Source organism: Lontra canadensis, unplaced genomic scaffold (genome assembly GCF_010015895.1).
Source record: "Lontra canadensis isolate GAN:19392208 unplaced genomic scaffold, GSC_riverotter_1.0 scaffold86, whole genome shotgun sequence".
NCBI lineage: Eukaryota > Metazoa > Chordata > Mammalia > Carnivora > Mustelidae > Lontra > Lontra canadensis.
In genome coordinates this window covers 8,000,370-8,021,430 of record NW_022631080.1, presented here as the reverse complement: position 1 = coordinate 8,021,430, position 21,061 = coordinate 8,000,370, and the positions used below count along the sequence as shown (strand labels likewise).

General features: G+C 41.9%; 1 long non-coding RNA gene across 1 annotated transcript; it reads right to left on the bottom strand.

Moving 5' to 3' along the window:
• Positions 1-763: 763 nt before the first annotated feature.
• LOC116882639 lies at positions 764-20,866 on the bottom strand. The gene is made up of 3 exons (XR_004385677.1): positions 20,763-20,866; positions 19,921-20,047; positions 764-929 (listed from the first exon to the last, which is right to left on the bottom strand). It is a non-coding gene; the product is annotated as an uncharacterized LOC116882639 (long non-coding RNA).
• Positions 20,867-21,061: the final 195 nt, after the last annotated feature.

Genomic DNA, 21,061 nt, shown 5'->3' with positions numbered 1-21,061 from the left:
TCTCTGGTTTGTACTCTGAGACTGTTTCTGAAGCCTGTAAACCCAGAACTGGATCACTCATCACCAGAGTGGATCCTTTGTCCTTCACCTCCACCTGCTGGCCCTTCCCTTCTGGGGACTTGGGATCCAGGTGCAAGGTGTGTGGCCACTGGCTTCATTCAGGTCTTCTTGTTAGCAATTCGCTGCCTTCTTCTCTGGTCTTGTTGACAGTTTCAATAAAACCTATGCCACAGAGGCATTTTACTCAGGCTTTTAGCCACAGAAGGTTCAAATCAACCACTCTTTTATTCATACTTTCAGGGACTTTCCTTTTTTTGTAAATTTTATTTATTTATTTGACAGAGAGAGAGATCACGAGTAGGTGGGGGGTGGGGGGGGTAAGCAGAGAGCCCGATGTGGGGCTCAATCCCAGGACCCTGAGATCATGACCTGAGCCTAAGGCAGAGGCTTTAACCCACTGAGCCACCCAGGCGCCCCCAGGGACATTCGTTTCTGGAATCCGAGCTCTTGCCTCCTCCTTACAGATTACCTGCATTCTCTTTGCTCAGACTCTTTAAAAGATAGCCCAAGCCCAGCTATTTCTTTCTGATTTTATCTATTAAGACTTATGGAGAGGCAGGCAACCAATGGGTCCCAAGTTCCAGGATGCTGCAGGGTCCCCCATTAGACACTCAGAACTTTCTGCACTTTCCTCATGAGTCCGTTTAACAATTTGTCAGCTCCCCTCTGGGGAAGTTCACAGGAGACCGGGTTGGGGGGGAGTGGTGTGACTGTGCAGGCATCTCACAACTCTGATCACTTTGCATAATTCACAAGTTCATGGAAGCATGGCGTGTTAGTACTGCAAAGTCTGAGACCGTCTCATCTAAGCCTCTGGAAAACACGAGGGACTGATGCTCGGGAAGGGGGAGGCATTAGCCATCTCAAACCTAAAAAGAAAGAAAGAAAAGAAAGAAGAGAAGGAAAATGGGGGGGGGGAAGGAAACAGCAACTGTGATATCCTAATGGCCTGCATTCCACATTTTTTTGTTCAGTATTTTGTGATGGATTCAAGTGCATGCAATGAGCTACTTTAGCAATTCTGTGCTAGTGCCAGCCTCTCTCTCTCTCAATCTCTCTCTCTCAGACCCTTCACCAATGATCTTCCTATAGCCAGTGCAACAAGCTCTATTAGAGCACACAAAGCTCAGACTTGGATCCTTATAGTGAACGAAGTCTGGTGACTTCCTCCTTCCCCACTACTCCACTACTACACACACACACACACACACACACACACACACACATACATATACTACATATATGTCCACTGTTAAAAACAGGAGCTAGGAAGTGTTTTCTGGGTAAAAAAGAACCTTGGGGTACAGACCCATGGATATATCTGATACTTATCTAGAAGGTCGCTGATAGAAACGTGATCTCATGGAAGAAACAGAGCCACTGGGAGGGAGATCCCCATAAGGAAAGAAGCGAGGACTGTTCAACAACTGTACCTACCTCTTTGAGGCAAAGGGTGGTTTCTGGATAAAACATGATGACGAACAGTGGTAAGACCCTGCCACCCTGTGGATGTGAGTGCCCCCCACCCCCTGCCCTGGACCGCTGAAACAATAACACTCAGCTCTAGAGCCCTCTGTGGGACCCTCACCCTAACTGGTTGTGGCACTCATTACTTTGCAAGACCTATGACGTGGCGTTTCTGCTTATCATCTCAAGGCTCAGTGGGGTCCCAGCATCCCCGGCACCTACATAGCCTCTTGGACATAGGCCGGGGGATGGGGGTGGCATGGAGTGACGCTGCTCTGAAATTGGGAGTGGGGGACGACAAAGTTAGGGACATCTGGCTTGGCTTAAAAACAGACCACATTTTCGCTTTTGTTTCCTTCTGCACAGCAAAGGAAACAGTCAACAAAACAAAGAGGCAACCCATGGAATGGGAGAAGATATTCGTAAATGACAGTACAGACAAAGGGCTGATATCCAGGATCTATAAAGAACTTCTCAAACTCAATTCACACAAAACAGATAATCATGTCAAAAAATGGGCAGAAGACATGAGCAGACACTTCTCCAAAGAAGACATACAAATGGCTAACAGACACATGAAAAAATTTTCATCATCATTAGCCATCAGGGAGATTCAAATCAAAACCACATTGAGATACCACCTCACACCAGTTAGAATGGCCAAAATCAACAGGACAGGAGACAATAAGTGTTGGAGAGATGTGGAGAAAGGGGAACTCTCTTACACTGTTGGTGGGAATGCAAGTTGGTGCAGCCACTTTGGAAAACAGTGTGGAGATTCCGTAAGAAATTAAAAATAGAGCTACCCTAGACCCTGCAATTGCACTACTGGGTATTTACCCCAAAGATACAGATGTAGTGAAAAGAAGGACCATCTGTACCCCAGTGTTCATAGCAGCAATGACCACAGTCGCCAAACTGCGGAAAGAACCAAGATGCCCTTCAGTGAACGAATGGATAAAGAAGATATGGTCCAGGAGCGCCTGGGTGGCTCAGTAGGTTAAGCCTTTGGCTCAGGTCATGATCTCAGGGTCCTGGAATCAAGCCCCACATCAGGCTCTCTGCTCAGTGGGGAGCCTGCTTCCCCTTTTTTCTCTGCCTGCCTCTCTGCCTACTTGTGATCTCTGTCTGTCAAATAAATAAATAAAATCTTAAAAAAAAAAAGAAGATATTGGTCCATATATATAATGGAGTATTATGCCTCCATCAGAAAGGATGAATACCCAACTTTTGTATCAACATGGACAGGACTGGAAGAGATTATGCTGAGTGAAATAAGTCAAGCAGAGAGATTCAATTATCATATGGTTTCACTTACTTGTGGAGCATAACGAATAACACGGAGGACATTGGGAGTTGAAGAGGCGACGTGAGTTGGGGGAAATCGGAGGGGGAGATGAACCATGAGAGACTGTGGACTCTGAGAAACAAACTGAGGGTTTTGGAGGGGAGGGGAGTAGGGGGTTGGGTGAGCCTGGTGGTGGGTATTATGGAGGGCACATATGGCATGGAGCACTGGGTGTGGTGCATAAACAATGAATTCTGGAACACTGAAAAGAAATTTAAAAAAATAAATAAAAATAAAAAAAAAAACCCAGACCACATGTTTTGTCTCTAATCCTCTCAGAATAAATAAGCAATTGAATGTATAAATAACAGAGCCTAAGTAACTAAGTTGACTTTCTCTGCAAAACGTTGTTACACCTACCTTGTGTCCCCAGGCTTCTTTAGGAATGTGAATTGCTGTTAGTAGTCTTTATGGCTCTGAAGTGTAGCATAGAATACACAAGATAAGGACTCCAAAGATAGGGTCTGAATATCAGCATTGTTATTAATTAACCACATGACCTTGGGTTAGTCACTAATCCCAGAAATTCTCAGCAGAAGTGTCTCCAGCATTGGAGGGTATTATTATCACCGGGAGGTGTGCCTCTGGTAATTAGCTTTCAATAATAGCCAAGTCCTGAGACTTGAAAGCAACTTAAAGTATATAAATTAGAGTGAATCCAAAGTAATGCCAATAATTCCATCATTCTGATTTACCTGCATTATTATGTGTTTCTTCAAAGGAGAGAGAAAGTGTTGGGGAAATTATAACCAGCATATCATGGGAACTGGGCATTCCATTGCCGGTTGAACTGATAAGGGGGTATGCAGAGGAGCTTGAAGCCACGTGACAGATAACGGCCATCTGACGTTAACTGATAGTATCTAAAACATCTTTTATATATGAAGATAAAAACACCAATGCCGGGGCGCCTGGGTGGCTGAGTGGGTTAAGCCTCTGCCTTCGGCTCAGGTCATGATCCCAGAGTCCTGGGATCGAGCCTGGCATCGGGCTCTCTGCTCGGCAGGCTCCCTGCCGAGCAGAGAGCCTGCTTCCCCCTCTCTTTCTCTGCCTGCCTCTCTGCCTACTTGTGATCTCTGTCAAATAAATAAATAAAATCTTAAAAAAAAAAACACCAATGCCTTCCGAAAGAGAGAAAGTGAAATGTGCATGAAATTTCAAGAGTGCTCATAGACGTGGGGCTGCTTGGGGCTATGGACCCCAAGTTATATGTTCTTTGTCCTTGGCCAATATGGGTCTTGAGGTGGAAATTTCGTGAAACTCTTAAGCCATGTCTCTGCCAAACCAGACAGTTACCACTCCATCAGTAGGAGTTAGTTATAATGATTATAGAAGTTGTGGTACCCGTGAGTTGTGATTCGACAGTTACTTCCATTTCTTTTGAAATTTCACCCCCCACGATAAATTTTTAATAACAAAACTGCAAGGACAGGCAAGAGAAGAAAAAGAAGGGCTTGGGTTTTTATATTGCACATGATTGAAAGGGTCTTAGGAACATTTTTGTCTATGATACAACAGTCACCTTCCAAATAAAAGGCAGACAGAGTGAGAACACAAGAGAAATTATAAATGTTCTTCATGTTTATAATAAGATGTTGTCTCTATAAATTCTACCTTTTGTGATATTCAACAATAAAATAAGAATTATTTATATTTTCCTTTTCAATTTGCATGCTTACTGCTTTATTACATTTATCTATGGAATGGGAGTCTGGAAAAATTCAAGATTCATTTTTTCAAAAATAAGTTCCCTTCAGGAAAATTTGATTGAGCACATTTTTTTTCCTTGTGCAGACCTCGAAGGCACAAAATAAGATTCATCATAATCCTTAGTTCAAGCTATGCTCTGCCAGATTTTATTTGCTGAAGATGGCTGGAGCGGTCACTCCCTCTCACATGTTCAGGAACAATGTGACCTCGACACTCCTCCCATAGAGTGGGGAGCTGTCTGTCCTCTCCCCCTTGAAACTAGGCAGGACCTGTGACTCACTCGTGACCATAGCTTAGGCTAGGTCTTCTTCTGCCTTGCTTGCTGGAACACTCAAGCCGGAACCTCGAGCTGCCACGCGGTAAGGAACCTCAAACTAGCCCATGGGGTGAGACCACATGGGGAAGTCCCAAGATTACAGACTGAGAGAGAGAGAGACCTCAACTGCACCAGCCCCCACCACTATCTGATTGCAAACACATGAGAGATCCCAAGCCAGAATCACCCTAGAAACAGTGAAAGATAATTGCTGTTGTATCAAACTACTAAGTTTGGGGGTAATTTGTCCAATAACAACTTTAATGGTGCATACACTATTGTCACTGATCCATGAATGGTTCCATGGCTTACTTGGGGGAGTCAAAATAATATAGTACTTATATGAGCCCTGACTGGCCATCTCTCTAGAGTTTTTCTTGCTAAAATCTGGTATTTTTAAACATTGATTTCACTATTCATGTATTTGCAAAATTTTTGTGAATGCAATGCCCATTTCTGCCTCCCTTGCCAAAAATGTTTATAGTACTATTTATTTACCCTTGAAATATGAGTTTCTTCTAAACTTGGCTATGACCTTGACAGCGCATCATGCATGGGAACTCTGCTCGTCCTTGCACCCCCGTAGCTAAAAGATTAGAAATTCCTGACTCAATCTCTAGGAAGCTTCAGTTTCCCACATGTAAGATGGCGGATCAGTCCTCACCCTGCCTGTCTCGTGGGGTTGCTGTGAACACCTATTTAGAAAATGCTGAAGAAAGGATTTATAAGTAGTAAGGATTTGTTATCATAAAGCTGTATCTTTTTTCCACTTTCATGATGTATCTTTCATCATCCTGTCTCCCGGCTCATCTGAAAAGCACAGGCTTCAACCTCTTTCCCACTGTGTGAACTTGAAAAGTTTCTCTGCAAATGACCCATTGTCTATGTGGCAGGCGTTTGTACGTTTCTTAAGGGCAGTGACCAGGTCTTCTGTTCCTTTGATTTCCTTCACATTAGGGATGTAGTAATGCTTTGGGTTTAATAATTATTTTCCCCGCCCACGTGTCCCGAACTCTGGCCTGGCATTCCCACACAGACCGTAAAGCAGAACCTTGTATGGCTACGGCATGCCCAGCTCGGATCCCACTCTAGGAGGGGTCATTACTGAAAGACCAAGAGGGTCTCATTAGAAAGTGGCTTTGCCCTCAAGGCAGCACCATGGCATGGCCCCCGAGGACAGCTTTAGAAAGATTCTGTAGAGCCAGTCCCTGAGATTTCTCGACCGAACATCCAGATGTCCGTCTGCTGCACAGACACTGAGAGGGTTGTTTTTGATGATGTGATGTTCCTAATTTCTATTCACAGGTCTTGTATGTTCCCGGTTTCCTTTGGGAATTAAAGCTGGGGTCTTGGGTGTGGAAATCTCCAAAGAGTTGGCGACATAATTCCCGGTCTTCAAATCTCACATTCAGCTCAGCCCCTAATTGCCCACAGAACTTCTGTTTACCATGCAAGGAAAAGGGACCACATGAGCCTTTTTTACCTATAGGCTCAGACCTCCTTGCAGAAGACTGGCAATCTCGCCTTGGGGGATATTTCGCAGCTCATTATTTTTTCTCTCTAGGTACGGTAGCCTCACTTCTGCTCATTAGGCTCCTTTCACTACATCATTGCTTTTCTTTAATGTGGCTGGTCTATTAAATAGCCCTCACCTGGCAAAGCCCCCCAGTGTCCCGAATGTAGCTCTGCTCCCCCGCTTTCATGACTCAGTTTGGATGTCGTTTTAATAAGAGTGGCCTGGCACCAGCATCCCACATCTCCTCGGGCCACAGAGCCCCTCTGCAGCAATGGGGGGGGGTATCAGACAACTCGGAGGACATGCCACTTAGTGTTCAGAGGTTCCTGAAGGCTTTCACAGACACGGAATGAGGGACACCAGAGGAGCAGCTCTGAACAGAAATATCGGCATCCCATTTATTCAGCGCTACCAAATATCAAAAGGCAATTGATTAAATATTGATCTGACAACTGCTTGAAAAGGAACAGGTGCTTCTCACAGTCTGGCAAGAAAACAGGGTCAGGAACACTAAATGTGGGTACTGCAAAAGCATGTTTGCAAAATCTCCGTGTCTTCTTGCCATGATTAAAAGGCTTATTAGTCACGGGTGAAATCCTATAGAGGGAATGTGCTTTGGCGTCAGCTCCTATTAAGCTGCATGAAATTCATGTTTCTTCTTTAGTCAGAATCCCTCAAACTGACCCAACCGATGCAGTTCCCTTTGTGGTCAGCTCAGCTGCTTTGGACTTTTTCTGAAGGTCACCCCTTGAACTGAAACAGATCTTAAAAGGCCAGTGTTCTAGTCTTTGTTTGTTTCCGAGTTCAGAAATCCACTTGTGCTAGCTTGGGCAAGAAGGAAAACAGAAACGTGTGTGTACGCATGTCTAGGTGTGGGGCCGTGTGTATGTGTGCACACACACACACACACACACACACACACGGATGTATGTATCACTGACCTGAAGCCGAGGAGTTTTCAGGAAAGAACTCTCCTTCTCGTCTTCCCTCCCTCTCTCCCTCCTTCTCTAGGCTCTCACAGGCTCTCATTTTCACCTCTCTGCCCCTATGTGGGTTTTTCTTCTATTTCCCCACAGGCCAGAATCCTCTTAGCTCACCCGCCACTGGCTTGACTTTGGCTTTGGTTTGTCTTAGCACTGACTCCTGGGTGCCCCCCCACCCTCCCCCTCCATCAATGGCATGTCACCATTGCTGCAGGCTGGATGGCAATCGTGAAATGGTTGTCATTGCCCCAGTCCATGCAATGCTGGTCATAGCTATTCACATCGTCATCGCGCAAGCTGAGATCTGTACGGTGTCAGTGTTATACGTGCTAAATTGAACTGCTGCTTAAAACGTCTTCAGAAAGATTATACTATGATTTCTCATTGAGATGAAAAGGTATCGTGTACACAGAAAGGTGGGTAAACAGAGCGGTGGGGCATACATTTGATATTAGCAAAGCAAATATTCATTATTGGAGGAATGGTAGCAATTTCGTAATTTTTTTTTCAAAGCAACAGCCAAGTGTTTACAAGACCCAAGGCAGGAAGACATCTACAAGTAGATGAAGCTATGTTACATTGTGCTTCCCAGATACAAACGAAAGGACGGCCTATCTCCTGTCCAGTAATGCAATTGAAAGCAGGAGAAATTGCCAAATCCTTCAGAACAGACAAAAGAAATTTCAAAGCAGTGAGAGGCTGACATGACCAATTCACACGTTGAGCAGGATCATTGTTAAGACAATGAATATCCGTTTGTCCCAAACTGGCCAACTTCTAGCAACATTTGTTTCAACCAAGGGAAAAACAGTACCTCCATTTGATCAAACAGTAAAGCACCGGAATCAAAAGTTGCCAACGGGGTGTCAGTTTCTTGGAAGGAAATCCTGGATACAAGAGTAGAGCACCTGGGAAGAAAGGCCGTATCACTGATGTTTTGGGGACATGGAGAAAAATCACCTGTGGAAAAGCACATGCATCAGCAAATCTGAGTTGAAAAATATTTCAGGAGAGCTAGACTCAATGCAAAGAAGTTTTTAGGAACTTATTTCACTTGTGTATTACTCTATGTGCGTACTTAGTACATCTGAAAGGCCCTTTCAATATGTATAAAATTACAAGTGGATGTGATTTTTTAAATGCATTATAACAGCTTAATTGGCAGCATTTTTTTTCTTCCTTAGCGACACATAAGACCATGATCCATCTTACAACTGATGTGAACTTAGATGCAATGAGACACGGTAGGCCCAACAGAATGTGAGCAGAAGCTCTGGGTATAAATTTGGCCTCGCCTGCTTAAGAGGAGACACCAGGCCCCAGAATTCCCCTTTTTCTCCCAACCCCCTGGCTGGAGAGGCAACGAGGCCACATTGTCCAATATGGCAGCCGATAATTAGCTGCATGTCATAATTTAAATTCAGATTTTATTTTATTTTTTTTAAGATTTTATTTATTTATTTGACAGAGAGAGAGATCACAAGTAGGCAGAGACGCAGGCAGAGACGCAGGCAGAGAGAGAAGGAGAAGCAGGCTCCCCGCTGAGCAGAGAGCCCGATGCAGACCTCGATCCCAGGACCCTGAGACCATGACCTGAGCCGAAGGCAGAGGCTTAACCACTGAGCCACCCAGGCACACCTAAATTCAGATTTTAATTAATTAAAATTTAAAATTCTGTTCCTTAGTGACACTAGCCACAATGTTAAGTATTCAGTAGCCACATGTGGCTAGGGGTTACTATATTGGACAACACAGATACTAATAGAAACTTTCTATCATCATTGAATATTCTATCGGAGAGCAGTGGACTAGAGGGACTTCAACTTTGGAAGCCATGCAATGACGATGGCAGAGCCATTCATGGTCAAGCACAACTGCTTGAAGCTGAGCGTCTCACTGACCTGGAACGCTCATCTCTGACTGTTGAAAGAGAATGCGTGTCTTTGTTCTTCACACTACTTTATTGCTGGGTATTTTGGTATAGGAGTTCACTTTTCACACTAATTAATACCACTGGTTGACTCATTTATTCTCCCTTTCCCCCAGTAGGTTCTACTGGGGCAGACTTATATTGTTGTAATTTAGCGCATGGTCTGACCTCTGAGAGGCTCTTAAAAACATGTACTGAATGATATAATTAATAAATAGGAGCACATGGGAGGGACAGTTACAATTCAGAAGATCGGTGAAGGTTTCCTGAAGGAAGAAGCATCTCAGGTGAGGCTTGAAGGACGAGTCAGGGGCAACAGAGGGATAAGGGCAGGAGGAAGAGGGTTCCAGATAGAGAGAAGCCCCAAGGGGAGAGAGTGTGGAGCTTTGGAGAGAGTGAAAACTCAACATGTTTGAGCGGAAGGGAGGTAGGTGGTGAGAATCAAGCAGGGAAGTGATGGTGACAGGCTGTGTGAGCCAGGCCAAGATTTTATGTCATCCCAGAGGCAGTGAAAGAACCACCAAACGATGTTGATGCTTTCACTAAGCTATCTTAAAATTTTTCCAGTAAAACAAATGTTTGTACTTTTCTTGGAGCATTTGAGGGAGGAGATTCCCTGACACTTGAGGTAAACCATTTCCATACTTAGCCAAGATCCTCGTGGAAGTTTCCCTTGTGTCTAACCTAAACCAAAGTATATTTCTTTTTTGGTCATGTGGTGGGCCTAAAACACACTGCTTACCATTCCCTATGGTTTTTGCATACGGTAGGAAGCTCTTGGGGAATAGGTCAGAGCCCTCTGTTGTAAGTTCCCCAGTCGGATGGCAGGCATTTTGCTACACGTGGTAGCTTGAATGAGGAGGGACCTGGCACAGCCATAGAGAGGGACAAGGGAATAATGGAAGTGCACTGCATTCCGAGAGAGATAGCAAGACCATTGCACATCTTTTCTTCCTGGAAATAATGATTCCAGGTCCTATCACCTTCTTTTCTCAGTAACGGGGACAATCTAGGGTCTTTTCTTTGTGAGAACAATGATACATGGAAAACAGACCAACATTCTACATTACCCTTTATCGATGAGGTGATTCTAACCACTCATCTATGGGCAAAGAGCTTGAATTATAACAGCTTCCTCCACGTAACTCTAACAGCTCTCTTGTGAGTTTTAGATCTTCACGTCTACCTACTGTTCACATCTTCCTCTGTGAAAGTCACAAGCTCCTAGAATTCAACATGTCTCAACCCATATTTATTATCACCCCCGTATCCTCCCCATAAATCTGTTCCTCCTTCTTATTGCCAACAACAACATCCTATCCACCTAAATCACAGATTCCCACACTTGATTATTGTCCTTGCCTCCTACCTTTTCTCAGACCCCTCAGCCTCTCCACCACCAAGCTCAATCACGTCTGCCTCCCAAGCATCTCTGCCCACTATGCCATCCTGTCTTGCATTTCTCGTTGTTTCCAGAATCCATATCCTCATCATTTCCTGCATCTAGCCCCAAGTTCCTACAATCTGGAATGGCATGCCTAAAATCCACATCTAACCATGCCATTCCTCCGCTTAACATGTCTAAATTACTCCCTCCCACTTTGGAATGAAATCACATTCAAGAATGGAGTGTACGAGGCCCTTCACGACCTACTCCCTGCCTACCTCCCCAGTGTTATCTCCCACGCCTCCCCCAGATCTTCTCCTGCCACTTCTCCATCTACTGACAGGCACAGTAGTTCCTGCTCCTCTTTTTATAGTTGTTCTCTTTGACAGCCACGTGCTTGCACTTTCTTATGCACCTGGCAAAAGTCTACCTGGCTTGTCAGGTTCAGTGTGGATAGCTTTTATCTAAGGTGGCCCCTTCTGATTTTTAGGTAGCCAGCCTCAGTACTTGCAATATCAAAGTTTCGCTGTAACACTTCAGACACCATGTGATATTGCTTCTTACTTTGCATCTCTTCCTGACAACACAAGGAATTTGTTAAAACTAGGGCCCTAACTCATTCATCTGTAAGAGTACAGTGCCTACTATAGCACCTGACACATAATAAAGCACCCAGCAAATGTTTGTTGAGTGAATTATGAACCTAATCAAAGAGAAAATTAGTGAATTGGATGATAGTCTTGCATAATTTATAAGATACACTACAAAGAGGTAAAAGGATATAAAGAAAGAGCAGTTGAGAGACTGAGGGGGGCTCTAATATACATCTAATTGGAGTTCAAAATGAGGGAACATAATTATCCAGAATCATGCTGGTTAGAGAAGGCTAGGACTCAGATTCAAAGTCACACAAATTCTAAAGAGTATGAATAAAAACAAATCTAAACTCATATAAAACTTCAGAAGATCAAGGGCAAAGAGAAAAAACTACAAGAATGAGAAGACAAATTCCTATCAAAAGAAAAAGTACTAACAGCAAAAGATGATAGAAGACAATGGTATCTTCCAATTACTAAAGAAAAATCATTGTCAACCTAGGTGTTAATTTTCAGCAAAAATAACATTTAAAGGTGAAGACAAATAAAGACATTTTAAAAAATAAAGACTCACAGATATTTACTAAGTAAACAATTAGAAGATATACTTTAATAAGCAGAAAAGTGAACCCAGAAAAAGTAGGCTACCAGAAACTATGATGAAGAAATATATATAGAATAATATAGAATGATAATTTTAATTAACCATTGACCATAAAAAATAGAGCCATAAATTGTGTCTTTTTCTTTCTGAGGGAGAGGGAGAGAGGGAATCTTAAGCAGGCCCCACACCCAGCATGGAGCTAGACACAGGGCTTGATCTCAAGACCCCAAGATCACGACCTGAGCTGAAATCAAGAATTGGATGCTTAACCGACTGAGCTACCCAGGCACCCCCAAAAATTGTCTTTTTAAACAGATGGGATTAATGTTCTAGACAAAATAACAAAGAAATTGAGGAGGCTAGTGGAGCTAGTTAAAGGTCGGAGTAGGAGAACAGATATATTAAATAGCTTTAGACTTTGAAAAAAAATTCATAATTAAATATGCATGTTTAGAATGTAAGAATAACTAGTAAAATTGGAGAGAAATATAACACACAGTTTCCAAACTGGCAATGAATAAAAAGGACAATTAATTATTTTCCAGTCTATTAGACAGTTCGAAAGGAAAACAAGTGTGGTAAGCAGAAAACACAAAATAAGAATATAAAAATAATTTCAAATATATCAGTATTACAGAATATATGCAGCATGACTTCATTTATGCAATGTTTTAAAATTCGTAAGATAATTCCAAGTGTTGTTTTCAGATATATATCTGTGTTGTAAGTTATAATAGACAGTCATGTAAATGAATACCAATCTCTGGGGGAAGGAAGAAGGGAATGGTATAGAAGTAGGGTACACAGAGAACTTTCACTGCAGACTTTGTTCCTTCTTAAAAATTATGTGGTAAATATGACCAGAGGTTAATATTCCATAATCTGGGTAGTAGACACACAACTGTAGTTTTCTGAGCATTTGAAATACTAAAATAACTATATATAAATCTATACCAAATGCAACGTAGCCTCCACATTTCCAAATGAAAAGATCTTTTAGGAAGATTTCTTGATCACCTGGATGGTTCATTTTGTTGAGCGTCTGACTCTTGATTTTCGGCTGAGATCATCATCTTGAGGTTGTGAGATCATGCCCTGTGTTGGGCTCCATGCTGGGTGTGGAGTCTGTTTGGGATTCTCTCTCTCTCTGTCTGTCCCTCCCCCACTGCTCATGCGTTCTCTCTCTTGCTCTCGCTCTCTCTCTAAAAAAAGGTTTTTTTTATCACCTTGAATACACAAACTTTCAAAGATACAGATGGAATAGTGAAAGGTTTACTCACATTATTTAATTTTCTAATAAAATTAGATATCCATATTTATAAACATGTTTTACATAAAAAGAAGTATTAATTGGAAACACTGTCCTTTTGCCTTGTGAAACAGTTGTTTTTAAACTGATCATGTATCTTTGATGTCAGTGACTTTCTTAGAACACATTTAGGGATATGTTTGTGACATTGAACGTAGGTTTTGAGGTCACGTGTTATCCTCACTTCCCTCGAAGTTGAGATACAGCCCTCTTTAGTCTATGTTTAATGGTGTCACTGGAAATATCTGAAGCATTAAGTTTTCATCCCCATATTAGGATAGTTGTTTTTTTTTTTAATTTACCCTATAGGTTTATGTTTACCATCTCCAAAGGTAACCACTTACAAGTGATCCTTAAAAGGCTCTGTTACATCATGATCTAACTCTTGCAATTGTGAAGCCATGTTCCCATGCATGGTGACTACATTTGCACTAAATTTATTTGCCTCATTTTTAACTCTATTCTGTCAGATGGTCATCCAAAATTAGTATTTTGGATGCAACTGAAATCATTTCTAGCTAATGTGTCTTGACCAAAGAAGTATTTTGTTCATCAAATTAATATAATAAACTACAATAGGAGACACAGTGCAATGTCAATGGGAGACTGATTACCTTACACCTGGTGCCACCTTACAAACAGCTATTTCTAATATTTCAAATCCATGGGAACATATAAATAATAAACTAAAACAAACACTTGCATACCCACCACACTGAATGGACTCCTTTTCTGAGCAGTAATTTTAATTTGTTAAAAATTGGTTTCTGTTTCTGGGATAAGATAGCATAGACTCAATATTCCCTCTTTTTTCCTCAAAGTATGACTAAAAACCCTGGAAATAATTCAACAGACAATGATAAAAGAACTCAGAATGTTGGGTAGAAGAAGACAGACTAGTTAGGGACCTCAGGACTTGAAGACCAATACTGTCATAAATCCCTGGGTTCTCATTTTTGTTCCAGAAAAGGGAAGCCCATCAGGGACTTAACTGGGAGACACACCCAGGGGCATGGCAGGCCAATCTACTCACAGCAGTGGTACCAGCAGAGCTCAGGAGGCTGTCCCATCCCCTGTCCACATCCAACAAGAGCAGTAGGCTCAATCTGTCTACAGCAGGGGCAAGAGTGGGTCCAGAGTGGACCCATCTACTCCACCCCCACATAAACCAGCAACATTTAAACAGGTATCAATGGAGCTAGCATGCTCCATGTTTTCTGGCTATCCACTCAGTGGCTGCAGGTGACCCAAGGTTAATGTCACTCAACCCTTCACCTAATGGTAAAGAATCACCCAAATCCATGGCTCCTGATCCTCCAATCAATGGCAGAAGGAAGCTCTAATAAGTTCTTCACTCCCCCAGAAGCACCTATGAAAATAGGAAAATAGGACAGGAAGCCAAATGACACAGGTGGCCAGTGAACAGGCCAAGGGTAGTGTTTTCCCTCTCATAGGTCTAGAATCCCTCACATTCTACTTGAGAATACTGAGGAGCCCAGGGAAACACTGTTCATCCTCACAAATGGCACTAGCAGGGATCTAACAGAAGCTCAGGCAGAGCCACATAAATCAAACAGACCAGAATACCATTGCAAGGGCTCAGGAAACTAAATTGCCATTGGTACTGAGAGCTAAAAAAGGTAGGACAGAATGTGCAAGCGAAACCGAAACAGGGCAAATGCCAAATACAATAAAGATTCAAATACAGAGTCTTCTAAATAAAAATTAAAAGGTCCAAAATACAATAAAAAAATTACTCATCATTCTCATAACCAGGAAAATCACAACGTGGATTAGAAAGATGACCAACTTGGGGCACCTGGATGGCTCAGTCGTTTGGGCACCTGACTCTTGATTTCACCTCAGGTTGTAATATCAGGGTTGTGTGATCAGGCCCACATCAGGTTCTACATTCAGCATGGAGTCTGCTTGGGACTCTCCTTCTTCCTCTCCCTCTGTCCCTCTCCCCTCCCCACCCTGTAAAATAAATAAATAAATAAAGTCTTTAAAAAAGATAATCAACTGATACCAATAAGAAGATGAATCTGATTTTAGAATATGAGACATATTCTAAAGCAGTCACCATAAAATTGCTCCAACAAATAATTATGAATTCTCTTAAAACAAAAAAATAAAACCACAGCAAAGAAAGAGAAAATATTTTTTAAAATACTAAATGGAAATTATAGAACTGAAAAATACAGTAGTAACTGAACAAAAAACTTACTAGACGGGCTCATGGTAGAGTGGAGATGACAGAAGACAGAATCAGTGAACTTAATAAAAGCTCAATAAAATTTACTCAATCTGACCAACATAGTAACAATAGACAACTTAAAAAAAAAAAAAAAAGAACAGAATTCCCAGGACAATATGGACAATAAAAAAAAAAAAATCTTACATTTGTCTCATCAGAGTCTCAGGAGGAAAAAATAATGTGGGGCTGAAAATGTATTTGGAGAAATAACGGCTGAAAAATTCTAAAAGTGGCAGAAGACCTAAACCCATAGAATCGAGAAGCCTAGTGAACCCCAACTAAGTAGACACAAAGAAATTCATGCAAAGACAAATAATAGCTAAACATAGGAAAACTCAAGATGAAGAAAACAATTTCTTTAAACAACCAGGGGGAAATGACAAATGAATTGGAAGGAATAACAATTCAAAGGATAGCATATTTCTCATTAGAAACAATGGTGGCCTAAAGAAAGGGGCCCATGGTTCAAGTGCAGAAGTGTAACGACTGTCAACCATGAATTCTGTACCTGGTGAAACTATCTATTAGAAATGAAGGGGAAATAAAGACATCTCTTAGACAAGGAAAAACTGAGAGAATGTGCTGCTAGTAAACCTACATTTAAAGAATGGCTAAAGGGTCATGAAGCAAACCTCAATACAGAATATGTTCTGTGGGAACCCATAGGGAATCACAGTAGATATCAGTAACAGAAAGACAAAAATAAAACAATTGGAAATTAAACAGTACACTACTAAGCAACCCATGGGCCCAAAAGGAAGTCTCCAAAAGATTTAAAAACACATAGAGATAAATTAAAATACAACCTATCACAGTTGGTAGGATTCGGCTAACGCATTACTGAGAGGGAAATGTATAGCACTCAGTCTTTCCATTAAAAAGGAGGAAAGATCTCAAATCAATAATCCAAGTTCCTATTCCAAAAGGCTAGAAAAAGAAGAGCAAAGTAGAGCCAAAGCAGGCAGATGGAAGGAAATCATAAAAATAAGAGCAGACATAAATGAAACTGAAAACAGCAAAACAAGAAAAAAAATCAATGAAACAAAAAGCTGGTTCTTTGAAAAAAAAAATCAATAGCACTCCAGTGAAATGGGCATATAAATTGAGAGGGGACACAAATCACTAATACTGGGAACAAAATAGGGGATATTGCTATAGATTTCTGTAGCCATTAAAAGGATAATAAAGGAAAACAACTAACAACTTTACTCTCGTAAGTTTGACCACTTAGAAGAAATAGACCAGTTTCTCAAAAACCCTGAACTAACAAACTTCAGTGGAGATAAAATAGATACCATAACCATTAAAGAAATAGAATTTGTAATTTAAACTCCAAAAGAGATTCCCTGGCCCCAGTGGATTTACTGGAGAATTTTAGCAAACATTTAAATAAGATTAACATCAATTTTACCCAATCTCTTCCAGAAAAGAGAAGAGGCAGTAACACTTGCCAACTCTTATTATGAGGCATGTATTATATTGATACCAAAACCAGGAAAAGACAGTACAAAAAAAGAAAAAAACCACAGATCCAATATCTCTCAGGAATTTAAAAACAAAAATCCTCAACAAAATATTACCCAACACAATCCAACAATGTATATAAATAATTCTTTTTTTAAGGATTTTATCTTACTATTTTTTATTGCGGCAGAGGCACAGAGAGAGAGGGAGAGAAAGAATTTGAAGCAGGCTCCATGCCCAGTGTGGGACCCAATGCAGGGCTCTGTTTCACAACCCTGAGACCATGACCTGAGCCAAAAAATCAGGAGTCAGATGCTTAACTGACTGAGCCACCCATGCGCCCCTATACGGTAAGTCTATACACCACGATGAATTGGGGATTTATTCCAAGAATGCAAAGGTGGTTCAACATTCAAAAATCATTCAATGTAATCCACCATATCAACAAATTAAACAAGAAGAATCATATGATTATATCAATGAAAATAGATAAAAACACATTTGAAAATGCAGCATGCTTCATGATAAAAACTCTCAGCAAATTAGAAACAGACAGAACTACCACAGCTTCATAAAGAGCACTTACAAGAAACCCGCCAACGTCGTACTTAATTGAGCAACTGGATGCATTGTCCTAAGATCAGGCACCAAGTGAGGATGGATGGTCACTCTTGCTACTCATACTGACCAGAGTACAGGAAGTTCTAGCCAGTGCCATAGGCAAAAAAAGAAATAAAAGATACAGAGAGAAGAAACAGAGAAATAAAATTGTGCCAATTTTCAGACTGTCTAAGTAAAAAATCCCAAGGAATCTATTTAAAAAACAAAACAGAACAAAACACCCAACATTCCAGAACCAAAAAGTGAGTTCAGCAAGCTTATGGAACATAACATCGACACACAAAGATCAACTGCATTTTATAGACTACTCACAAGCATGTGGAAACTAAAATTGAAAGACATGACAGAATTTACCTTCATGCCAGAGAAAGTGAAATATTTTGGTATACGCTTAACAAAACATATCCAAGATTTGTATGCTGAAAATTATTTTTAAAAAACTGGTAAAAGAAGTCAAAGAAGATCTCTAATACATGGAAAGACATTCCATTAAAGGCATTAGAAGACTCAACATAGTTAGAATGTCAATTCCCTCCAATTTGATATATATATATGTTTAATGCAATTCCTATTAAAATCCCAGCAAGGTTGTTTGTGGACACGGACAAATTTATTCTAAAATGTATATGGAAAAGCACAAGCCCTTGAATAGCCAAATAATATAGAAAAAGAAGGAAGGAATCATTCTACCTAATACTAAGGTTTGTTACTTAGTTATAGTAATCAAGGCAGTGGTATTGCTGGATAAATAGACACATGGGTTAATGAAACAGAATAGACCAGAGATAGCCCTCCACAAATATGTCCAATTAATATTTGACAAAGGTGCAAAAGTAATTCAGTGGAGAAAAATGGCCTTTTTAACAAATACTGCCAGAGCAATTAGATATCCGTAAGGGGGAAAAAAAAACTGAACCCAGACCTTATAAGTTACAGAAAAATTAACTCAAACTGGATCATGGGCTTAAATGTAAAACATAAAACTATGAAACATTTAGGGGAAAAAAGGATGAAAAAATCTTTGTGATCTCCAGCTAAGCAGAGAATTTAGACTTGACACCAAATGTGAAGTCAGTAAAAGAAAATTGGTGAATAGGACTTGACCAAAATTAAAAATGTTTGCTCTGCAAAACACCCTGTTAAGAGGATGAAAAGACAAGCTATGTACTGGAGAGAAATGTTTGCAAACCACGTATCTGATACAAAGGATAAGTATGTGGCATATACAAAGAACTTGCAAAACTCAACAGTAACAAAACCTAATAGTCCGTTCAGAAAATGAGCCAAAGTCATGAAGAGCTATTTCACTGCAGAGGATACGCAGATGGCAAATAAGCACACCAAGAGACATTCGGCTTCATTAGCCATTAAGGAAAGGCAAAGAAAAAAACCACAATGAATTATGATGACACACCTATCAGGACCGCTGAAATAAAGAAGAGTGACGATGTCAAATGCTGGCCAGGACTGCTGGTGAGAATGTAAAATGGTACGGTTACTCTAGAAAACAATTTGGTAGTTTCTTATCAAAGTAAACAGGCAACTACCATACAAGCCAACAATCACACCCCTGGGCAGAGGGCAGAATTTCCAAAGAAATGGAAACCTGACATTCACACAAACACCTGGGCATGAATATTTATAGTCGCTTTATACATCATAGACAAAATGTGCAGATGACCTAGATGTCCCTTAATAGGTAACTGGTTGAACAAACCAGTTGAAAAATACATCCATACTGTGGACTCCTGCTCAGCAATAAAACAGAATGAACTACTGACATATATAAAAACTGGAATCAAATTTGATGGAATTATGCCGAGTGGGGGGGGGAAGCCAATCCCCAAGGTTACATACTATATGATTCCATTTATAGGAGATTTGGAAATGACAAGATTTTTGGAACAGAGGACAGAGTAGAGGTTGTCAGGGGCTAAGGACAGGGTAGAGCAGGAGGGAGTAAAGATAGCAACAGGGGGACCCTGTGGTGACAGCACTGCTCTGTCTTGACTGTGTGCTATCTCCACACGCCCGCACACAGGAGGCGACTGCGCAGGTGCAAGTACACACATGGGCAAATGAGTGCAAGTCAAACTGGGAAAACACAAAGACTGCTGGATGATATCATGTCAATATCCTGGCTGTGAGATTGCCCGGCAGTGTTCTGAGATGTTATCACTGGGGGAAACCGGATAAAAGGTACAGGGGACTCTTGCTATATTATTTCTCACAACTGTGTGTGAATCTACGATCATCTCCAAATAAAAGTCAACAACCCTGCAAGTCAGAACTTCCTCCCTCCCCGATCTTTCCCCCCACCCCACCACCCCCAGCTAGTTGTTGAACATTTACCTACACAGAATTGCTTGTCTTTGGAGAACGGACTTTGTGTTAGGCTTCTTCCCTGAGTGCCTCACAGGAGTCGAAGTTGGTGGCTGGAGACCGTGGCTTTACCATCCTTGACTTCAAGTTTCCTCCCCTGTAAAATGGAGACAGGACTAGAGTGAAGGAAAATGAATGATTATGCAGAACCTACTTTTACCTACATTACCTTCCCTCATCCTCTCGGCTAGCCCAGTGAGCCAGGCATTAGGAGTGTCCAAGTTTCAGATGACGAGACAGGCTAAGGAACATGCCTATCATAGAACATGGCCAGGTTGGAGTCCACAGTCCAGGCATGTTTGGTTACGGCTGGCTGCCTGGGAGCTTATCCACTCTCTGACCCTAAACCATACAAGGCGATGTCTCCCAGTGGAAAGTGAGCTAGGCAGAGAATGCCTGAGCCTCTAAGTGTGAGTTGTGGGGTGGGGAGGAGGGCTAGGAGGGACGCAGCCTGCTCCTACCAGGTAGATACAGTTGCATCAGGAGCCACAGACCTCACTGAGCCAGCATCTCTCCACTGTGGAGCTAGAAGAGAGAGCTACTCATTTCCCCCTGGCTGGTTGTCTGTTCCCTGCCTGCAGTATGTAGACAAAGCAACCCCAAAGGCCCAGCACTCTCTCCTTAGAGACCAGGCAGGGGCTCAAGATCAGCAGCTGTCAGCCATGGGGACATGGGTATGTAGAACCCCGAAGGACACTGGCCGGGGCGGGGGTTGGGGGGATAACCTTGGTCCTGGGGCCAGGCCCGGCCCATGAAGAAAGGAAGGAAATATCTGCTTGGGTTAGAGATCACATCGCCCAACAGAGGCTTACCTTCCAACCCTTGGCGATCTCCTTGGTGCTTTCCTCACAAACTCTAGAGAATGGACAAAGGCAAGGCGGTTCAGTGGTTAGAGACTGGGCTGGTGGTCAGGAGACGTAGATTTCAGCCAGCTCTGCAACTTCTGCAACTTCCTCCAAGTCTTTGGATCAGTCATGCTCCCCCCTTCTGGGATTCCATGTCCTCGCCCATGAAACGAAGGGGTTCGGATCCGGTGGTCCCCAAGGCCTCTCCAGGTCCCGCCAGTCCTCATATCCGAGGTTAGCTCCAGGGCCTGCACACAGGGCCTGCC